The sequence below is a fragment of the Taudactylus pleione genome, unplaced genomic scaffold, assembly GCF_031769625.1.
Source record: "Taudactylus pleione unplaced genomic scaffold, aTauple2 ptg000039l, whole genome shotgun sequence".
In the NCBI taxonomy this organism is placed as follows: Eukaryota; Metazoa; Chordata; class Amphibia; order Anura; family Myobatrachidae; genus Taudactylus; species Taudactylus pleione.
This window is the reverse complement of record NW_028284441.1, coordinates 312,501-331,310: the sequence shown is the minus strand read 5'-3', so window position 1 is coordinate 331,310 and position 18,810 is coordinate 312,501.

Sequence of the window (18,810 nt, the reverse complement as noted above, 5' to 3'; positions counted from 1 at the left end):
GGCCCGGACCGTCAGGCCACAGGTTTGTCATCTGACTTAGGGGCCGGACGTCTGGTACTTCAGGCCTGTTTCCTGGGCTTGGCCGATTTCTTGGGCCCAGCCTGCCGGAGAAAAGACTGCTTTAGGCCTACCCTGTAAGGCCGAAAGGACGACGTACCCGAACTTGAAGGGGCCGCAGCAGACGGGAGACATGCAGATTTGGCTGCCGCCAGCGTGGCTGCAATTTTGGCCAGATCCAGACCAAATAGGACTTCTCCATTAAAAGGCAAAGCTTCTAAGCCCTTTTTGGAATCAGCGTCCGCCTTCCAAGATCGCAACCATAAGGTGCGACGAGCAGCAACAGCTGCCGAAGAAATCCTAGACGTGAGGATAATGATATCCAAGGCCACTTCATTGATGTAAGTGGCCGAATCCCGGAGATTGCCTACCAACTCGGCCTGTTCAGCCGAACAGTCGGAATCCAAAGATGCCTCCAAACTATCAGCCCAGCGCTCCATAGCTCTGACTACCAAACATATGGCCATAGCCGGTCTGGATGCCCCCCCCCCGGAAGGTAATAAATGGACTTTAGGCAGATCTCCACCTTGCGGTCCGTAGCATCCCTAAAGGAGGACATGGAGGGCATGGGCAAGGTGGCACTTCGGACTAGGTGTGTCACGTGAGAATCCACTTGGAGTTTCCCACTTATAAAAATAATTGTCCGCAAACGGAAAAGCCACAGCCAAACGCCTCTGGGGCTGAAACAGTTTACCAGGGTGTTTCCACGCCTCCTCTAAATGGTCTACTAACTGACCTGAAAGAGGAAACACTGTGGCGTCACCCTTAATATCCTTAAAAAAGGCATATTTGGACTTCGACACCGGAGGATCATCATCCTCAATAAAGCCGTGCGGACTGCCCGAATAAGGCCAGGAATATAAACCTTGGACTTAGCGTCCGACTCTTTAGTGCGGAGAGGTTCTTTGTCAGATAGATCCAGAATCTCACCATCAGATGTCACGTCGTCATCCTCATAAGGAGCAGACAGAGACGTCACAGGCCGCAACACAGACTCCCCTTGTAACACGTCCGACAAATGCTGTACCGAACTTGTCAGTGTATTAACCCACGCAGGCTCCTGTGAAACCTGGGGAGGGGAAATAGGGAGACTGTGGGTTACCATCAGTTGTCTCGGGAACCCCTGCATGGGTGACGACACCACTGACTGCTGGGACAATCCCATCTGAGAAAACACAGGTGGCGGAGCTAACTGGCCCAATAGGGTTGTAAGCGCTTTAGCTAAACAAGCCCAGGGAGGTTTGTGTACAGGAGCCGTGACAGTAATTGGCCGCGCCAATAAATAACACTGCCGACATAGCCCCTCCGCGTTACCCTCCCCCTCCGCTATTGGTAGACTGCACTTAGTACACATAAGCTGGAGAGGAAAATCACTCTCAGACATGATGGTAAGTATGTGACCTCTCTCACTGATACTCGTTAGTATAGTGGGAGAACCACCCTGCAAGCACCGCACCGCAAGGGCTTTAGCAGAGGAAGAGCAGGGACAGTAAAATGGCTGACAGTAGAAAGTGAAAGTACAGGCAGCAGACGCTAGCAGAAGTCACATACAATGCAGAAGAATTAATCCCTGCACTATCAGCGCTGTTCCTCAACTACAGACAGAGCCTGGTAGGACACAGCGCTGCATACACAGACCTGTTTCCACGGAGGAGAGGTATGCCGGGGGACCCAGACCGCGATGCCACCGTCAGCAGCGCTCACCATACAAAGATGGCCACCGAGGAGCAGAGAGGAGGCCGGCCTGGGGGAGGAGCGCTGCCACAGGACCAATTGGCAGCGCAGAGATGGCTGTGTGCAGAGGGGGAGGCACCGGCTGTGTACAGGGAAGGCGCGCTCCCCTGGCATGCAATTAACCCCTGGGACGCCGCAGCGCTTGCTGCTCAGCTGCGGCCCGCTGTCCCAGGGGGGTAGTGGAAGCGCAGGTTAGTACCTGGCTCCACGCTGCAGCCAGTCCCCAGGGAGCCCCCTGCCTGGGGACTGTGGACCATGTGCTTTAAGGAGGGACCCACCGCGGGACCCCTGCTGCCCCTTGAATCCGGCCATGGTCCGAAACATCTGGGGTCACCGCTAGCCGTGACCCCAGATGCTTACCAGCATCCCCGGATCAGTACTGGCGGGGTGTAGGGGAGACAGCATGGACGTCAGCAGTGACTGTCCATGCTGTACTCCCAGATGTGCAGTCACAGCTGCCTCGAAGAAAACTTCAGGGGCTATCCTTAGCCCCCTTCTAAACAGGTGCTCCAACTCCGGCCGGGCACCAATGAAACTGAGATGCCTTGGCTCGGGGGCGGGGTAAAGGAGGGGGACCCTAGTGCATCCTGGGAGGCTGAAAACTTAACTCTATGGTGCCCGATGCCTGACGTCATCACCTATACCCCAAGGTATCCTGTGGATACCCTATGGACCCTGATGTAGAAATGCAGGGGACACAGACAGAATAAATGAGGACTGGATTATATATGGACACATTTTTCATCATCAATATTTTATGTATTAGTATGCCCAAGGCATTATAATAGTTTGTGGGATATGTTCTATATTAATGCCTAATAGGCTTCAATGTATACTCCGTGAACCCATCAGGTTGGTTTTGTATGAGGTCATCAGTTAGAGAAGGCAATACAGACTGCCCTTGCAGCTGTGATTGTTGCCTCCCATTCCTCAAATCCTGATTGTATGTCGTTGAGTTTAGACACTCAAAAAGCATTCAAACACCGTAGCATGGCCCCATCTGTTTCAGGTTCTTGAGAAATGGGACTTTGACCCTTCGTTTATACAACTGGTTCGCCATTATTCCTTTCCTACCACTTCTTTAATTGCTAACGGCTCACGTGGTTCTCCGATAACCATCCATAGGGGAACATGGCAAGGGTGTCCCCTTTCACCCTTATTTAATTTAGCTATTGAACCCCTCTTTAGGATCCTACAAACCCCATCTCTTTTTCAGGAAATCCTGATAGGTAATGTGGAAGTTCGTATTATTGCATTTGCGGATGATGTTTTAGTATATATACCTAATCCCAAGGATTAACTATCTGCAGTCTTAAATATTCTGAGAAAGCATAATTATTGTGTCATCCAGTGGCGCTGGATATAAAATGTTGCAAAACACAAAGTATTGGGATAGTACTTAATCCTTATCAGAAATTTGAGATCCTGCTGATCATCCTTTTGTATCTGGAGTTCTCAAAATCTTCATACTTTGTCCATATGATACATGTAACAAAAATAGTAAAGGAATGTCTTAATAGTCTGATGTAATTTTCCTATTAATGTTCATATGCAGAATGACGTTGTTCTTATCAAATAGGCACATATGGTTGATGCGTACCCCACTCACATTAGAAAGTGTGGTTTAACTCCTAAAAAGGTTTCTTTACTCTTCCTTCCTAATTGTTATTCCAAACAAGTCTTTTTATATCGTGACACACAAATGTTTATGAGGGGTGAAGTGATGCGTACCCTACTCACATGGTGTAAATGCTGTAACCTGCATATAATGGTTTATTTTCGGATATCCTCCTGGAGTATCCTCGGAGTTAATTCCCATATGATGTTTCCGAGCCAGGGAGCAGCCTGACACAACTCAGCCTGGGGCAGGAGGCGCTGTCAGACCGACACTCGGTTCCTCGACTCTTGCGCCCCGGTGAAGATGGCAGCTGCCGGTATGAGCAGGAAACGACAACCTAAGGGGCTGTGTACTGAGCATGTCAGGCTGCTCCCTGGCTCGGAAACATCATATGGGAATTAACCCCGAGGATACTCCAGGAGGATATCCGAAAAGAAACCATTATATGCAGGTTACAGCATTTACACCATGTGAGTAGGGTACGCATCACTTCACCCCTCATAAACATTTGTGTGTCACGATATAAAAAGACTTGTTTGGAATAACAATTAGGAAGGAAGAGTAAAGAAACCTTTTTTAGGAGTTAAACCACACTTTCTAATGTGAGTGGGGTACGCATCAACCATATGTGCCTATTTGATAAGAACAACGTCATTCTGCATATGAACATTAACAGGAAAATTACATCAGACTATTAAGACATTCCTTTACTATTTTTGTTACATGTATCATATGGACAAAGTATGAAGATTTTGAGAACTCCAGATACAAAAGGATGATCAGCAGGATCTCAAATTTCTGATAAGGATTAAGTACTATCCCAATACTTTGTGTTTTGCAACATTTTATATCCAGCGCCACTGGATGACACAATAATTTTGCTTTGTTGGATTATATGTATTGGAGTCGGGTGAGCCTCCATTTGTTGTGTTGAACTGGGGGCAGCAGGTTTTGCGCACCATACCTTATAGTCACTTTTTAATAGACTGTATTCCTTTCTCTTAAATATTCTGAGAGCTATTGGGAGTGTCTCTGGTTTTGAATTAAATATGTCTAAGGCTGCATACACACGTAAAGATTTTCTGTCCAACCATCCAACTAGTTGATTGGTTGGAATGAAAACCTGGTAAGGTATGAAAGCACATGACAATCAGCAATTTGCTCCCAAATACCGGAAAATGGACAAAAACTGTTTGTTAAATGTTTGATCTAAACAATTTGTTCAAACTTGTCTGACGTCATTTTCATCTGTTTTCTGGCATTTAGGAGCAAATTCCTGCTCATCAGTTACTCCCATACGTTACCAGATTTTCATTCCAAAAAAAAATCAACTAGTTGGATGGTTGGACAGAAAATCTTTACGTGTGTATGTAGCTTAAGTCTGTGGGTTTATGTTTGACGCCAGGGGTTGTCCAACCATTATGGAGTAACCCTATTCCATGGTCTTGGACTAAATCTCAAATTACATATCTTGGTATACAATTGCTGAGATCACCATCTGCTCTCTATCGGTCAAATATCACCAAGGCCATTTTGTCCATTGTTGGGGTGTGGTCAGCTCCTGTTATCCTATCTAGGTAGGGCAAGTCTAATAAAAATGATGACTTTCCCACGCTTACTCTAATTTATTGCAGTCACTGACACTTTAAAGATTAATGCTTTTTTCCTGACTTTCCTTTGGAAGGGCAAACACCCCAGAATATCCCTCTTAAAAACTACAGCAGACCAGACACAATGGAGGTATCAATTTTCAATATTTAACCTATTACAATCACACATTTATATTTTGCTATTTGCGGGATTGGCTACACTATAGTAATATATATACATATTCGGTTATAAACAGTTTCTGCTGGACGACAACCTAATCAGCTTCATACACTAACATGATGCAGAAGTTAGTCAGGAGGTACAGGAAAACACCTTTGTGATGCAAGAGGAGATTGTGGCATATACTACACCATCAGCACCATTTAAGCTCACACAAATCCTTATTTCTACCTTTTCTAACCAATCCTGATTTTCAAAGTAGACTTGCATCCTTTCCTTTTACATTATGGTGGAGAGAGGGAGTGAAAGATGTGAGTAATCTTTTATATATCTCTCTAATATACGCCTGCTAACTTTTGAGCAAGCAACAATTCCATTAAGCATTCTTTCAGGCACATTATGCGAGCTCTGTAATCAGGGTTTTTCTGATTTGGTTGGTATAATGCCATTGAGGATATACTGCGATCTTCTCCCCCCGCCAGGAGGGCAATAGTGTTACATTATAACATCCAGTGAAAGCAGATAGATCATGAGCAGGTCAGCACAGGGGACAGTCAATGGCATACTCCTTCCCCCTCACTAACTTGTGAAGCTTTGCCCGACAATCTGCAGAGTTTGTGCAAGTTACCCAGTATTAGGAATTATAATATTATATATATATATATATATATATATATATATATATATATATATATATATATATACACATACACATACATATATATACACAGTCAGGTCCATAAATATTGGGACATTGACAGAATTTTCAGATTTTGGTCTCTATTCACCACCACAATGACTTTGAAATGAAACAAACAAGATGTGATTTAACTGCAGACTTTCAGATTTAATTTGAGGGTAATTACATCCAAATCAGGTGAACTGTGTAGAAATTACAACGGTTTCTATATGTGCCTTCCACTTTTTAAGGGGCCAAAAGTAATGGGACAAACTAAACAATCCTAAATCTAACTTTCACTTTTTAATACTTTGTTGCAAATCCTTTGCAGGCAATTACAGTCTGAAGTCTGGAACGCATAGACATCACCAGATGCTGGGTTTCATCCCTGGTGATGCTCTGCCAGGCCTCTACTGCAAATGTCTTCAGTTCCTGCTTGTTCTTGGGGCATTTTCCCTTCAGTTTTGTCTTCATCAAGTGAAATGCATGCTTAATCGGATTCAGGTCAGGGGATTGACTTGGCCATAGCATAACATTCCACTTTTTAGCCTTAAAAACTCTTTGTTTGCTTTTGCAGTATGCTTCGGGTCATTGTCCATCTGCACTGTGAAGCGCCGTCCAATGAGTTCTGAAGTATTTGACTGAATATGAGCATATAATATTGCCCGAAACACTTCAGAATTCATTCTGCTGCTTTTGTCAGCAGTCACATCATAAATAAATACAAGGGAACCAGTTCCATTGGCAGCCATACATGCCCACGCCATGACACTACCACCACCATGCTTCACTGATGAAGTGGTATGTTTTGGATCAGGAGCAGTTCCTTTACTTCTCTTCCCATCACTCTGGTACAAGTTGATCTTTGTCTCATCTGTCCATAGGATGTTGTTCCAAAACTGTAATGGCTTTTTTAGATGTTGTTTGGCAAACTCTAATCTGGTCTTCCTGTTTTTGTGGCTCACAAATGGTTTGCGGTGGTGAACCCTCTATATTCACTCTTGTGAAGTCTTCTCTTGATTGTTGACTTTGACACATATACATCTACCTCCTGGAGAGTGTTCTTGATTTGGCCAACTGTTGTGAAGGGGTTTTTCTTCACCAGGGAATTAATTATTTTGTCATCCACCACAGTTGTTTTCCGTGGTCTTCCGGGTCTTTTGGTGTTGCTGAGCTCTCCTGTGCGCTCTTTCTTTTTAAGAATGCTCCAAACAGTTGATTTGGGCACACCTAAAGTTTTTGCTATCTCTCTGATGGGTTTGTTTTGATTTTTCAGCCTAATGAAGGCTTGCTTCACTGATAGTGACAGCTCTTTGGATCTCATATTGAGAGTTGATAGCAACTGATTCCAAATGCAAATGTCACACCTAGAATCAACTCCAGACATTTTACCTGCTTAATTGATAATGAAATAACGAGGGAATAGCTCACACCTGTCCATGAAATAGCTTTTGAGTTGATAGTCCCATTACTTTTGGTCTCTTAAAAAGTGGGAGGCACATATTGAAACTGTTGTAATTCCTACACCGTTCACCCGATTTGGATGTAATTACCCTCAAATTAAATCTGAAAGTCTGCAGTTAAAGCACAACTTGTTTGTTTCATTTCAAAACCATTGTGGTGGTGAATAGAGGCCAAAATCTGAAAATTCTGTCAATGTCCCAATATTTATGGACCTGACATTTTATATATATATATATATATATATATATATATATACACACAAAGTCTTATTTCATAGCTCATAGACAACACTTAGCAGGTATGACCTCTTCAAATCATGGTTTACAATGTCAGACTCCACAAGTAGATTTCCTACATTATTTCTGGTCCTGCCCGTTACTAAGTCAATTTTGTCTCTCAATCTGGAAATTCTCCTTAGATAATTTATATCCCATTCACAGGGGAATGGGCTTTATTTGGGATGGCACCAACCACACAAAGGCCAGCAAGGGGATGCAAGAAGCTGCATTTATTTTAGCAATTAGTGCTGCTGCTCAAAAAGTTATTTTGCAGAACTGGATTTCAAGTTCTCTTTCCTTGCAGATGTTTCAAAATAGGTTATTCCATATTTTTAATATGGACTGGATAGAAACCTCACTGAACAAAGTGAGTTTAACCTCACAACTTTTCAACACATGGGAGAGTTACATCTCCATTTTGCCTGGGGAACTTCACATGGTGTTTTTTTAAAGCATCTTCAACTCTATGTTGTATGAGAAACGGCGACTTTTGGGGGATCTTCCCTTCGGTACACAGTCGGTACTCAGATTTTACCCTCCCATTTAGCTTAAGGAAACTCCGGAGGTTGGGTCTTGCGGTCCTGCATGGCTCCCCCATCTTAATTTTGTTTTGGCTGTAAATAGGTAACAACTTTGTTACTGTAATGATAATGCACTAAGTGACCATAGAAAAGCATTTAACTCATTCTTTGTGATGCTCTGTATTTAATTCACTTTGGCCATAGATGGATGATCACTATTGATAACATGTATTTCTAAGCCTTGTCATTTTTCTGTTGCTGAGATAATTATCTACTGTATTTGGATGTTTATTTGCTGCCATGCAACTGTAGGGTATATATAATTGTGTATTGTTGATGTTTATGGTGCTTTACGCAAAATGTATTTAAAAAAACAAAACAAAAACAACTGTCTTCCACGTGAGCACATGCAGCTCGATTGAAGATCCTGTAACACTAAGGTTAGGTACCACAGAGCTATCGAGAGGACAAAAGGAGGGTGAATGTACAGGGCCCCCTACAGAAAGGTTTGTACCACAGGCAAATGGGCCACCTTGAGCTGGAAAAGGACAGAGAAGGCAGATACCTGGACTTTTAAAAGAAAGAGATGAAGACCCAGATCCAAGCCAGCAAGATTCTGGAAAGGCAAAAAACCCAAGGGATCCATATTACAGTCCGAACTACTCTCGAAATAGCCAAACCTAATAACAGATCCTCGTGGATTAGGGAACAGAGCATGGTTAAAGCAAGAAGGGCTAGGTCAGGATGAAGGCACGGACCCTGAGAGAGAAGATCCGGCCTGAAAGGTAGGCATCATGAGGTGCCTACAGACCGACCGTGCAGATCTGCGTACCATGCCCTCTGCAGCCAATCCAGTGCACCCTCCAACTTCAACTTGCGGAGAACGCACGGGAGTAGAGAGATCGGGGGAAAGATGTACACCAGTAGGAAGTTCTATGGGACAACGAGAGCATTCACCAGAAAGGCTCTTGGGTCTCTGGTGCAGAAGCTAAAATCAAGACAGCTTTTGGTGGTGCCGTGATGCCATAAAGTCGATGTCCAGACAACCCCAGCGGCGGACCATCATCTGGAATACATCAGTGTGTAGGGACCACTCCCCCAAGTGAACCCCCTGCCAGCTGAGGAAGTCCAGCTGAAAAGGCTGGTAGGAGGCATTCTGCCCACTGAAGGATGCAGCAGGCCTCCAGCATGGCACCTAGACTTAGTACCTTCCTGATGGTTAATATAAGCAATCGTGGTCGCATTGCTTGACTGTACTTTTACAACTCAGGACAGGCTGTGCTCGACAAAGCATGCGGTAAACTGCCCAAAATTCCAGGACGTTGATCGGTAGGGTCACTTTCCGATCTGACCAACTCCCCTGGAATGAGTGACTGTCACAGCACTCCAACTATGGAAGCTTGCATCCGTGGTGAGAAAAACCCACTCATGGATCAGAAAGGGCCGACCCATGTCCAGGTGGGATGACTGGAGCCACCAGATAAGGGAGGGCTGCATTACCAGCGACAAAACAATTGTTTGAGACTTGAGAAGGAGGGGAAAGCCGCACCACTGCCCCAATAGTACAGACCTGGAGTGGAGCGAAATGTATTCCACCATATCAAAGGAGGAAACCAGCTGCCCCAAAACCCGCATACACAGGTGAACAGATTCTGCATTGCCAGAGAAACTAACTTATCAAGGACTGAAGGGAGAACTGCTTGTCCCTGGGAAGAAAGACCCTCTAAGCTTTGGAGTCCGGAACAGTACCTAGATAGAGCATTTCCTTAAAACTGAGTAATGCTGGACTTGCGCCAATTGATCAGCCAGATGTGGGTTTGCAGCAAGATGACAGTGAGGCAAAGATGTTCCTGAAGAACATCCAGAGACTGGGCCAGAAGGAAGAGGTCATCTAGATATGGCAGAATCTGGCTAAGGTCAGCAGCCATCACCTTTGTGAACACTAGGTGCTGTAGAAAGACCAAAAGGAAAGGCCTGAAACTGGAAGTGATCGTTCTTGCCCTGCAAACCAAAGACATCTTTGAGGAATATGTAAGTAAGCATCCAGGATGTCCAAGGAGGCCATGAAATCGCCTGGTTCCATGGTCTGCATGATGGAACATAGCAATTCCATCCTGAACCAGGGAACCCCGATGAATAGGTCGAGAGTCTTCAGGTTGAGGATGGAATGGAAGGGACAGTGGTTTCTGAATGAAAAAAATGGTTGGAATAAAGCCCTGTTCCTCTCTGAGGTGGAGAAACTGGGGCTATAATGTTGGAGGCCAGAAGGTTTCCAGTGGAAGCCATGAGAGTGTCCACCTGGCCGACGTCAACTGGCAAACCGGTGGAAAAGAAATGCACTGGGGGGGGGGTGTTCCTGGCAGGTTAAGGCATACACTCTGGACATGATGCCCCTTACCCAAGCATTGGCGGTCATTCCCAGCCACACCTTGGCAAAGAGCAAGGGACAGTCGCATACCCCAGATGATGTCTTCCCCCATCATGACGCAGGCTTGTCTGTTTGGGAGCCTGGTGGCGATCTAACAAGCCTGTCAACCCCTGGACCTCAGATTTTGTAGCAGTAGAGCCCTTAGATCTGGAGAAAGGATGACCTCTCGCTCTTCCCTGTGGGCGAAAGGAGAACCTCTTAGTTTTGGGAGCTTCTAATAAACAGAAACCAGTTTTAGATGCAGCAACTATGGCAATGATCTTATCCAGCTCTGGTCCAAAGAGAACCTCATCTGAAAAAGGGAGAACCTCCAGGGCTTATATGGACTTGCTGTCCACCCACCAGTGGTGAAGCCATAGTGTTAGTCTTGCCGCCAAGGCAGACACCTTTGAAGAGAGCATGCCGGAGTCAATAGTGGCCACCCCCAGGTACGCACTTACGTCCTGGATGTTGTCCACTACTGATAAGAGTAACGTGTTCCAAGCAATTTGCCTAGCGACCCAGGTCCTTGGCCACACGGGCAGGGCGTAAGGCGGCACCCGCGTTAGCAAAGATTGACTGACTTAAGGAAATTTTCCAGTTTCCTATACGTAGGGTCCTTGAAGGAGGTCACATTTGGAATGGGAAGCGTGGTTGACAACAGAAATAACCAACCCTTGAACTGCAAATTTTACTAATTCAGCAGGCAGACCAGTGTTGTAGTACAAAATATATAGCCAGACAAGGCATAAGCACAAAAGAAAAACACCACCTCTAGACTGCATAAATTACTAATTTAGCAGGCAGACGTGTTGTAATACACCTAAACTGCAGAATTAAACTAAATTTAGCAGAAACAGATTCTCTATCACACACGCACAGTCGAGTCACATTACGACGACCACCTCCTACATTTGACATTGGCAGCGCATAGCCCATGAAGTACATTCCGTACCTTGTGCTGACTTGGTGGGTACAAAAGGTGTGCGATAGGCCATCTGCACAGATCACTCGTTGCTGTCATGGGTAAAAGGGGTGATCTGCGTTGCAAAAAATGATTATTGGCTTTCGGGCCAAGGGTGTTCGTGTGCTGTGGTAAAGGTGTATCATGTCTCGACAAATGGCACCATTGCGAATAACCAATGTGGAAACTGCGGAGCACAACGTGCCATTGATGTGAGGTGAATGCCGGCTCCAAAAGGTGCGTGGGGGCCGACTGACACGCTACCGTGAAGCAGCTCACCGTCAAATGAACCTGGGGGCCATCAGACGTGTCTAAAACGACAGTTCAGTGAATCCTGCTGTGCATGGGGCTCCGAAGCAAAAGGGATGGTCACTGCACTTATGCTAACAAAGGTGCATCGGCTGAGAAGGCTTCAATATTCACGCCTGTATCGGAATTGGACCTCCACTGATTGGGGAATAGGTTTGCTTTCTCCGATGAGTCACGTTTTCTGCTTCATCGAATGGATGAACATTGGCATGTCAGGCAAGAAACAAATCTGAGAACAAACACCCTGCAACCAATGCTGGAAGAACACAAGCTGGTGGTGGCGTCATAGTCTGGGGAATGTTGTCATGGCATTCTCTGGGCCCACTCATCCATGTGGAGGGCACCCTCAACCAATTTGATCATGAATCCATCCTTGCAGAGCATGTACACTCATAAATGCAGATGGTCTTCCCTGAGGCAGATAGGATCTTCCAGCAAGACAATGAGACATGTCACATGGCTTGAAATGTCCGACAGTGGTTGGACAAGCAAGACAAGTACTTCCCTGACCCCCTAATTCCCCAGACTTTAACCCAAATGAGCATCTGTGGGACCACCTCGATCGTTGTTTGCTCTATGGATACTTCACCACGCACCCTCCAGCAGCTGTCGAATACACCGCAGTCAGCATGGCTCCAGGTACCTGTGCCAACATTCAAGCATATTGATTCACTCCCAGTTCGTGCAGCTGCTGTCCGTGCTGCACATGGCGGTTACTCTGGCTATTAGCTGGTGGTCATAATAATGTAACTCGACTATGTATGCATGTAATATATACATACACAAATCTATCAGTTAGGTCTAAATATGCTAGAATCAAACCACCGACACAAAAGTATTCATGTACATAGAGAAAAGGCAATGGGTCCCAGCAACAAAGTACAGGTGAGGAAGGGCATAGGATATAACCTGGAACCACAAGAGTGATGCATAGGGGGAGGCAGGAGGTATAGCCCTCTCTCCTAATAAGCAGACAGCACTGTGAGGCAAGTTGTTTGCTTGGTGATTAGTGGAAGGAGAGAGAAGTACTTTGGCGGGGAGCCTAGCACAGGATACCGATATGGGGTGGGGGAAGAGAACAGGGCAAAGCTTCCGGCAGACATATCAGGGACCTGCCACCACTGCAATGGTGCCCAATTGTAAACCATATCCCTGGTGATCTAGTGGTGGTGCCAGAGTAGACTGGGCACCACTGTCCAGAGCACCAGCAGTGTCAGCTGCTTGGGAGCAGCTTACATGTCCCTTGCACCGACCTGCTCACCAGTGCACTGGACACCAAGGTGGTGGAGTGTTCAGCAGAAGTGTGTGTAACGCTGCCCACTGACAGCCCAAAAATGAAAGTAAAAATAAATTAAAGAAATAAAAAAAAAAAAATAAATAAATCAGGCTGCTTCAGGCAACCCAAAAATTGTGCCCAGCTCCTTGGACACCAAAGAAAACTGGCTTCCCTGGGCCGGGGGTGAAGTATAGGGGTGGAGGAGCATGTGATGCTATCCAAAAAGATGTTAACTCTTTGGTGCTCAAGACTCCTGTAGCTTCACTATGCCAATTGTTTCCAGTGTCCCCCAATGACAAAAGTAAAAATGAGTGTTATGTTAAGAACTTACCTTTGTTAACTCGTTTTCTTCAAAGTCCATATGGTCCACAGGGAGACCTTGGGGTGTAGGTTGGATCTGGATCACGGGCACCACGCAGTTAAAAGCTTTAGCTCCCAGGATGCACTGATCCACCCTCCCTATACCCCGCCCCCGAGCCAGTGGCACCTCAGTTGATAAGTAGCCAAAAGGATAAGAGAGAGGAGGAAGACTAGCACTCAAGAATCACACTCTGAGAAGGAGACGGGAAACCGGTGAAAAGCAACATAGCCCATATGAAGCCAGGTGCGTCAGGGCGGGTGCCCTGTGGACCCTATGGACTTCGAAGAAAGTTAACAAAGGTAAGTTCTTACCATAACTCATTTTCTTCTTCAGGGTCCATAGGCTTCACAGGGAGACCTTGGGGATGTCCCAAAGCAGTCCTTTTAAGGGAGGGGACGCTCTTGCACAGAGAGGAGAATCCAGCGCCCAAAGGAAGCATCCTGAGAGGCGAAGGTCTTCCATTCAGACCTTAGTAATGCAGTCCTTTTAAGGGAGGGGACGCTCCTGCACATAGAGGAGAATCCGGCGCCCAAAGGAAGCATCTTGAGAGGCGAAGGTCTTCCATTCAGACCTCAGAAAGGTCTGAATGGAAGACCACGTGGCCGCCCTACAAAGCTGAACAGCAGTGGTGCCACGGCGAGCTGCCCACAGACCGAGTAGAATGAGCAGTAACAGAAGCCGGAACAGGCAAGCCTGCCTGTGTGTAAGCCTCGGAGATAGTAATACGTAGTCATCTGGCCAATGTTTTTTTATTGTCTGGCCATCCCTTCTTGTGACATCCATAGAGCACAAACAAGGAGTCTGATTTCCGAAGGGAACGGGTACGGTCCACATAAATCCTGAGAGCGCAGACCAAATCCAATGAGGCCTCACCAGCCGAGAGGTCTGGTGACTGAAAGGCCTGTACTATAATTTCCTGATTTATATGGAAGTTAGAAACCACCTTAGGCAGAAACGAGTGCGAAGCACAGCCTTGTCCTGGTGAAATATCAGAAAGGGGAGATGATAGGAGAGCGCCCCCAATTCTGACACCCTACTGGCAGATGCAAAAGCCAGAAGAAAAAAAAGTCTTCGCTGTGAACTACTTGAGTTGCACAGAATCCAGGGGTTCAAATTAAGGACCCTGGATAGCACAAAGAACTACTGACAAATCCCACAGAAATACAGGAGGGACAAAGGGAGGTTGAATCCGGAGGACTTCCTGGAGGAAGAAGGACTACACGTCTCTTGGGAGATTCCATTATTAGAGTACATCTGGGAAACACTGCTGAAGTAGGAGAGACAAGTAAGGGGTTTACCTGGAGACAGCTCCAAGGGATAAAGAGCGCATGATGAGAAGAAAAGATGGAGGTGGGTGTCATTCTCCACCTAGGGACAAATGACCTGGCCAGTGCTGGTCATGGCAGTAAGAGATGAATTCAGGAAGTTAGGGACTGCTCTAAAGCAGGTTGCAACCACTAAATTTTTCAGAAGTATTGCCAGTACACAGAGGGGGGAGATAGAAATCATTGCATCAGAAACTTCAATGTTTGGCTACAGAAGTGGCGCTATGAGGAGAGATTTGGATTGACAGTCCATAGCCACGCAAGATAGAAGCTTATACAAATATGATGGCCTGCACACATCTTCAAAAGGAACTGGAATACTGAGTGAACAGTTTGAAAGCTTCACCAAGAACTATTTAAACTGGAAGAGGGGGGACAGTGAACCAAAGAAAAGAAAGAATCTGCTCCCCCAACCAAGAGGTATTATTTCTGCTGGCAAATGGAACAGGAAGCATATCCACAGCAACAGAGGATAATTCAGAACAAAACCAAATAAACATAGGCAGAGAGGTGAACATACAAGTGCATCCGGAAAGTATTCACAGCACTTCACTTTTTCCACATTTTGTTGTTAGTCTTATTCCAAAATGGAATAAATAATTTTTTGTCCTCAAAATTCTACACACAATACCCCATAATGACAACATGTAAAGAGTTGGGTATTTTTTTTTTAATTAAATTTGCAAAAATCTCAAGATGTGCAAAGGCAAAAGCTGAGGCGAAAATGGCAGTCAGTTGGTAAAGGGGGCAAAACTTTTTTAAGTATATAAGTGAAAGGAAAAAAACAAAAAGTAGAATAAAAAGACTAAAGACAGAAAGAGTGAGTCTTGTTGAGGGAGACAATGTAATAGCTGATCATCTTAATTATTTTTGTTCAGTATTCACTACTGAGAGGGCAAGGGGCCACAGTTAAGTTGCAGGTGTAATCAGAAAAATGAGGTAGGAACAAGCACATTTACAGAGGAGAAGATCCTAACAGAACTCTCAAAACTGAAAGTGGATAAATCAATGGGGCCAGATGGGATACAGCCAAGGATACTAAGAGTTTAAAGGGGTGCTGGTAACCCCATTAACAGAAGTATTCAACCAGTCACTAACTACTGTAGTAATTCCAGAGGACTGGAAAAGAGCAAACGTTGTCCCACTGCACAAAGTGGAAGCAAGGAAGAGGCAAGCAACTACCGACCAGTGAAACTTACATCAGTAGTAGGGAAATTGATGGAAAGACTCTTAAGAAAGTCGTAGATTATTTCAAATTCAGCAATTTGCAGGATTCCAAACAGCATGGATTTACTGGGAGGAGATCATGTCAAACAAACCTTGACTTTTTTGACTGGTTGACTAAGGAAATAGATAAAGGGGGGCCATAGATCTAGCTTATCTAGACTTTAGTAAGGCTTTTGACTCTGTTCCACATCGCAGACTGTTAAAACTGGAAAGCATGGGATTGGATACAAAGTTACTTGGTTGAATGGAGAAGATCATGGCTGCAGGATAGGAAATAGAGGGCAGTCTCAAGAGGGAAATGTTACCAGTGGAGTACCTCAGGGATCTGTACTTGGACCAGTGCTTTTAAATATCTTTATTTGGGACATTGCAAATGGTATTGAAGGGAAACTATGCCTTTTTGCCGATGACAAAAGGTATGCAACAGGGTAGACACACCAGGAGGGGTAAATCAAATGATTGATGATCTAGGTAGACTAGAGGTATGGCCAAGAACAGTTTAATGCCAAAAAAATGCAAGATCATGCACTTGGGTCTCAAAAATCCAAAAGGCTACATATAGTATTAATGGCACTATACTGGAAACTACTGAAGAGGAAAGGGATCTAGGAGACACTATTTCAGGGGACTTAAAGGAAAGCAAACATTGTAACAAAGTAATGAGGAAGGCAAGTCAGATGCTTGGTTGCATAGGGAGAGGAATCTGTAGCATAAAAAAAAAAATAATACCAGTGTATATGTCATTGGTACGTCCTCATCTCGAATACTGTGTTCAGTTCTGGAGACCATATCTCCAGAAGGATATTAATACATTAGAGACTGTATAAAGAAGAGCAACTAAAATGGTGCAAGGTCTACACAAAACGTACCAGGAAAGACTAAAAAGATCTTAATATGTATAGTTTAGAGCAGAGAAGGGAAAGGGGGGACATGATAGAAACGTTCAAATATATAAAGGGTTTTTAAACAAGGTAAAGGAAGGAGACATTCTCCAAAGAAAGAAGCATTAGAACAAGAGGACATGTTCTAAAACTGGAGGGTGGTAGGTTCAGGGAAAATTTAAGGTAAAACTTACTTCACAGAAAGGGTAGTGGACAAGTGGAATAGCCTCCCATCAGAGGTGGTAGAGGCTAAGACAGTAGAGCAATTTAAACATGCATGGGATAGATAAAAGGGTATCCTTCAGAAGTAGTAAGGATCAATAAGGGTTGAGGTAACAATGTGTTTAAAAATGGGGCAGACTAGATGGGCCAAGTGGTTCTTATCTGCCGTCAATTCTATGTGTCTATGTGTGGACAATCCCTAGTGGAGCAAGTCTACTGCACTTTCCGTGACGCAAGTCCAATGCCCAATCCAGCTTGAAGGAAGGCCAGGACTCTGGAAACCCTAAACACTTGAGGATCGCAGCTTCTGGTATGACGCTATTGAAAAAATGGACTGTGTGGTAGATCCGAGCAGAGGCTGGCTTACGCACTATGAGCATAGCGTTGACTACAGAGCTAGAGAATCCTTTGGACCTCAGGAGGGATGTCTGAAGAGCCTCACTGCCAAAGACAGATGGCCAAGGTCCTGTTAAAGGCAAGGACCCTAAGATAACAGGTCCGGATACAGCAGGAACGGAGTGCCGATGAAGAGACTCTGAAGATCTGAGTACCAATGACGTCTGGGCCAAGCTGGAGCCCCCAGCCGGACAGTCTTGTTTAAACTTCCACAGGACTCGAGAAAGAAGGGAGACTGAAGGGAACAGGTACGCAAACAGGAAGGTCCACTTCACTGATAATGAGTCTTCGAAGGTTGCTTCGGCATCTCTAGTTCTGGACCCGTACACCGGCAGTTTGTGATTGTGTCAGGAGGCCATGAGGTCCCCCCTCTGGGAGGACCCATCTGCTCACTAGGAGTCAAACATACCTCTAGGTGAAGAGACCATTCCCCGGGATGCACGTCGTGATGGCTGAGGAAGTCTGCTTCCCAATTGAGAACTCCTGGAATGAACACTGCAGAGATGACTGGGAGACGACCCTAGGCCCATGTCAGAATGTGTGACACGACTGTCATTGTTGCCCAACATCGAGTGCCTCCTTGATGGTTGATGTAAGCCACTGTTGTGGCATTGTTGAACTGAACCTGTACAGGTTTTCCGTGAAGTATGGGTTCGGCCACTTTGAATGCCCTGTAGAGAGCTCGAAGTTCCAAAATGTTGATTGGCAGGGTTGATACGACTGATGTCCAACAGCCCTGAAAGGAGTGTGGACCAGTCACTGCGCCCCAGCCCCAGAGACTGGCGTCAGTCGTTAGGATTACCCAGTCCGTGATCACAAAAGGAGCGACGGTTGGTTAGATGAGATATCTGTAGCCACCAAGACAGAGACAGACGCACCTCCGGAGAGCGTACCATCATCTGAGCTCTGATCCGATGGGGTAACCCATTCCACCTGGAAAGGACCAGCTTTTGCAAGGGCCTGGAATCGAACCGAGCAAATTCCACCACGTCGGAGGTGGCCATCTGTATTAGGGCAGAATTAAGAGAAAAGGTATAGATATATGCTGATAGTTAGGGAAAAAAAAAGACAGGCAGTGCTAACATAAGTCACATACAATGCAGAAAGTATAATGCAAAGTGGCACTACAATCAACTGCCCAGATTTAGTGTCTGGGAAGGCTATAGTGCTGCATACCCCAACCCAAAGGAGAGGTATGCAGGGGGACTAGACCACGTGCTGTCCCGAGAGATCTGCAAGTGCACCATCCAAGAAAATGGCTGCCGGAGGCCTCAGAGGGGGGTGTGGCCACAGGAGGAATAGCTCAGCAAAGCCAAACCGC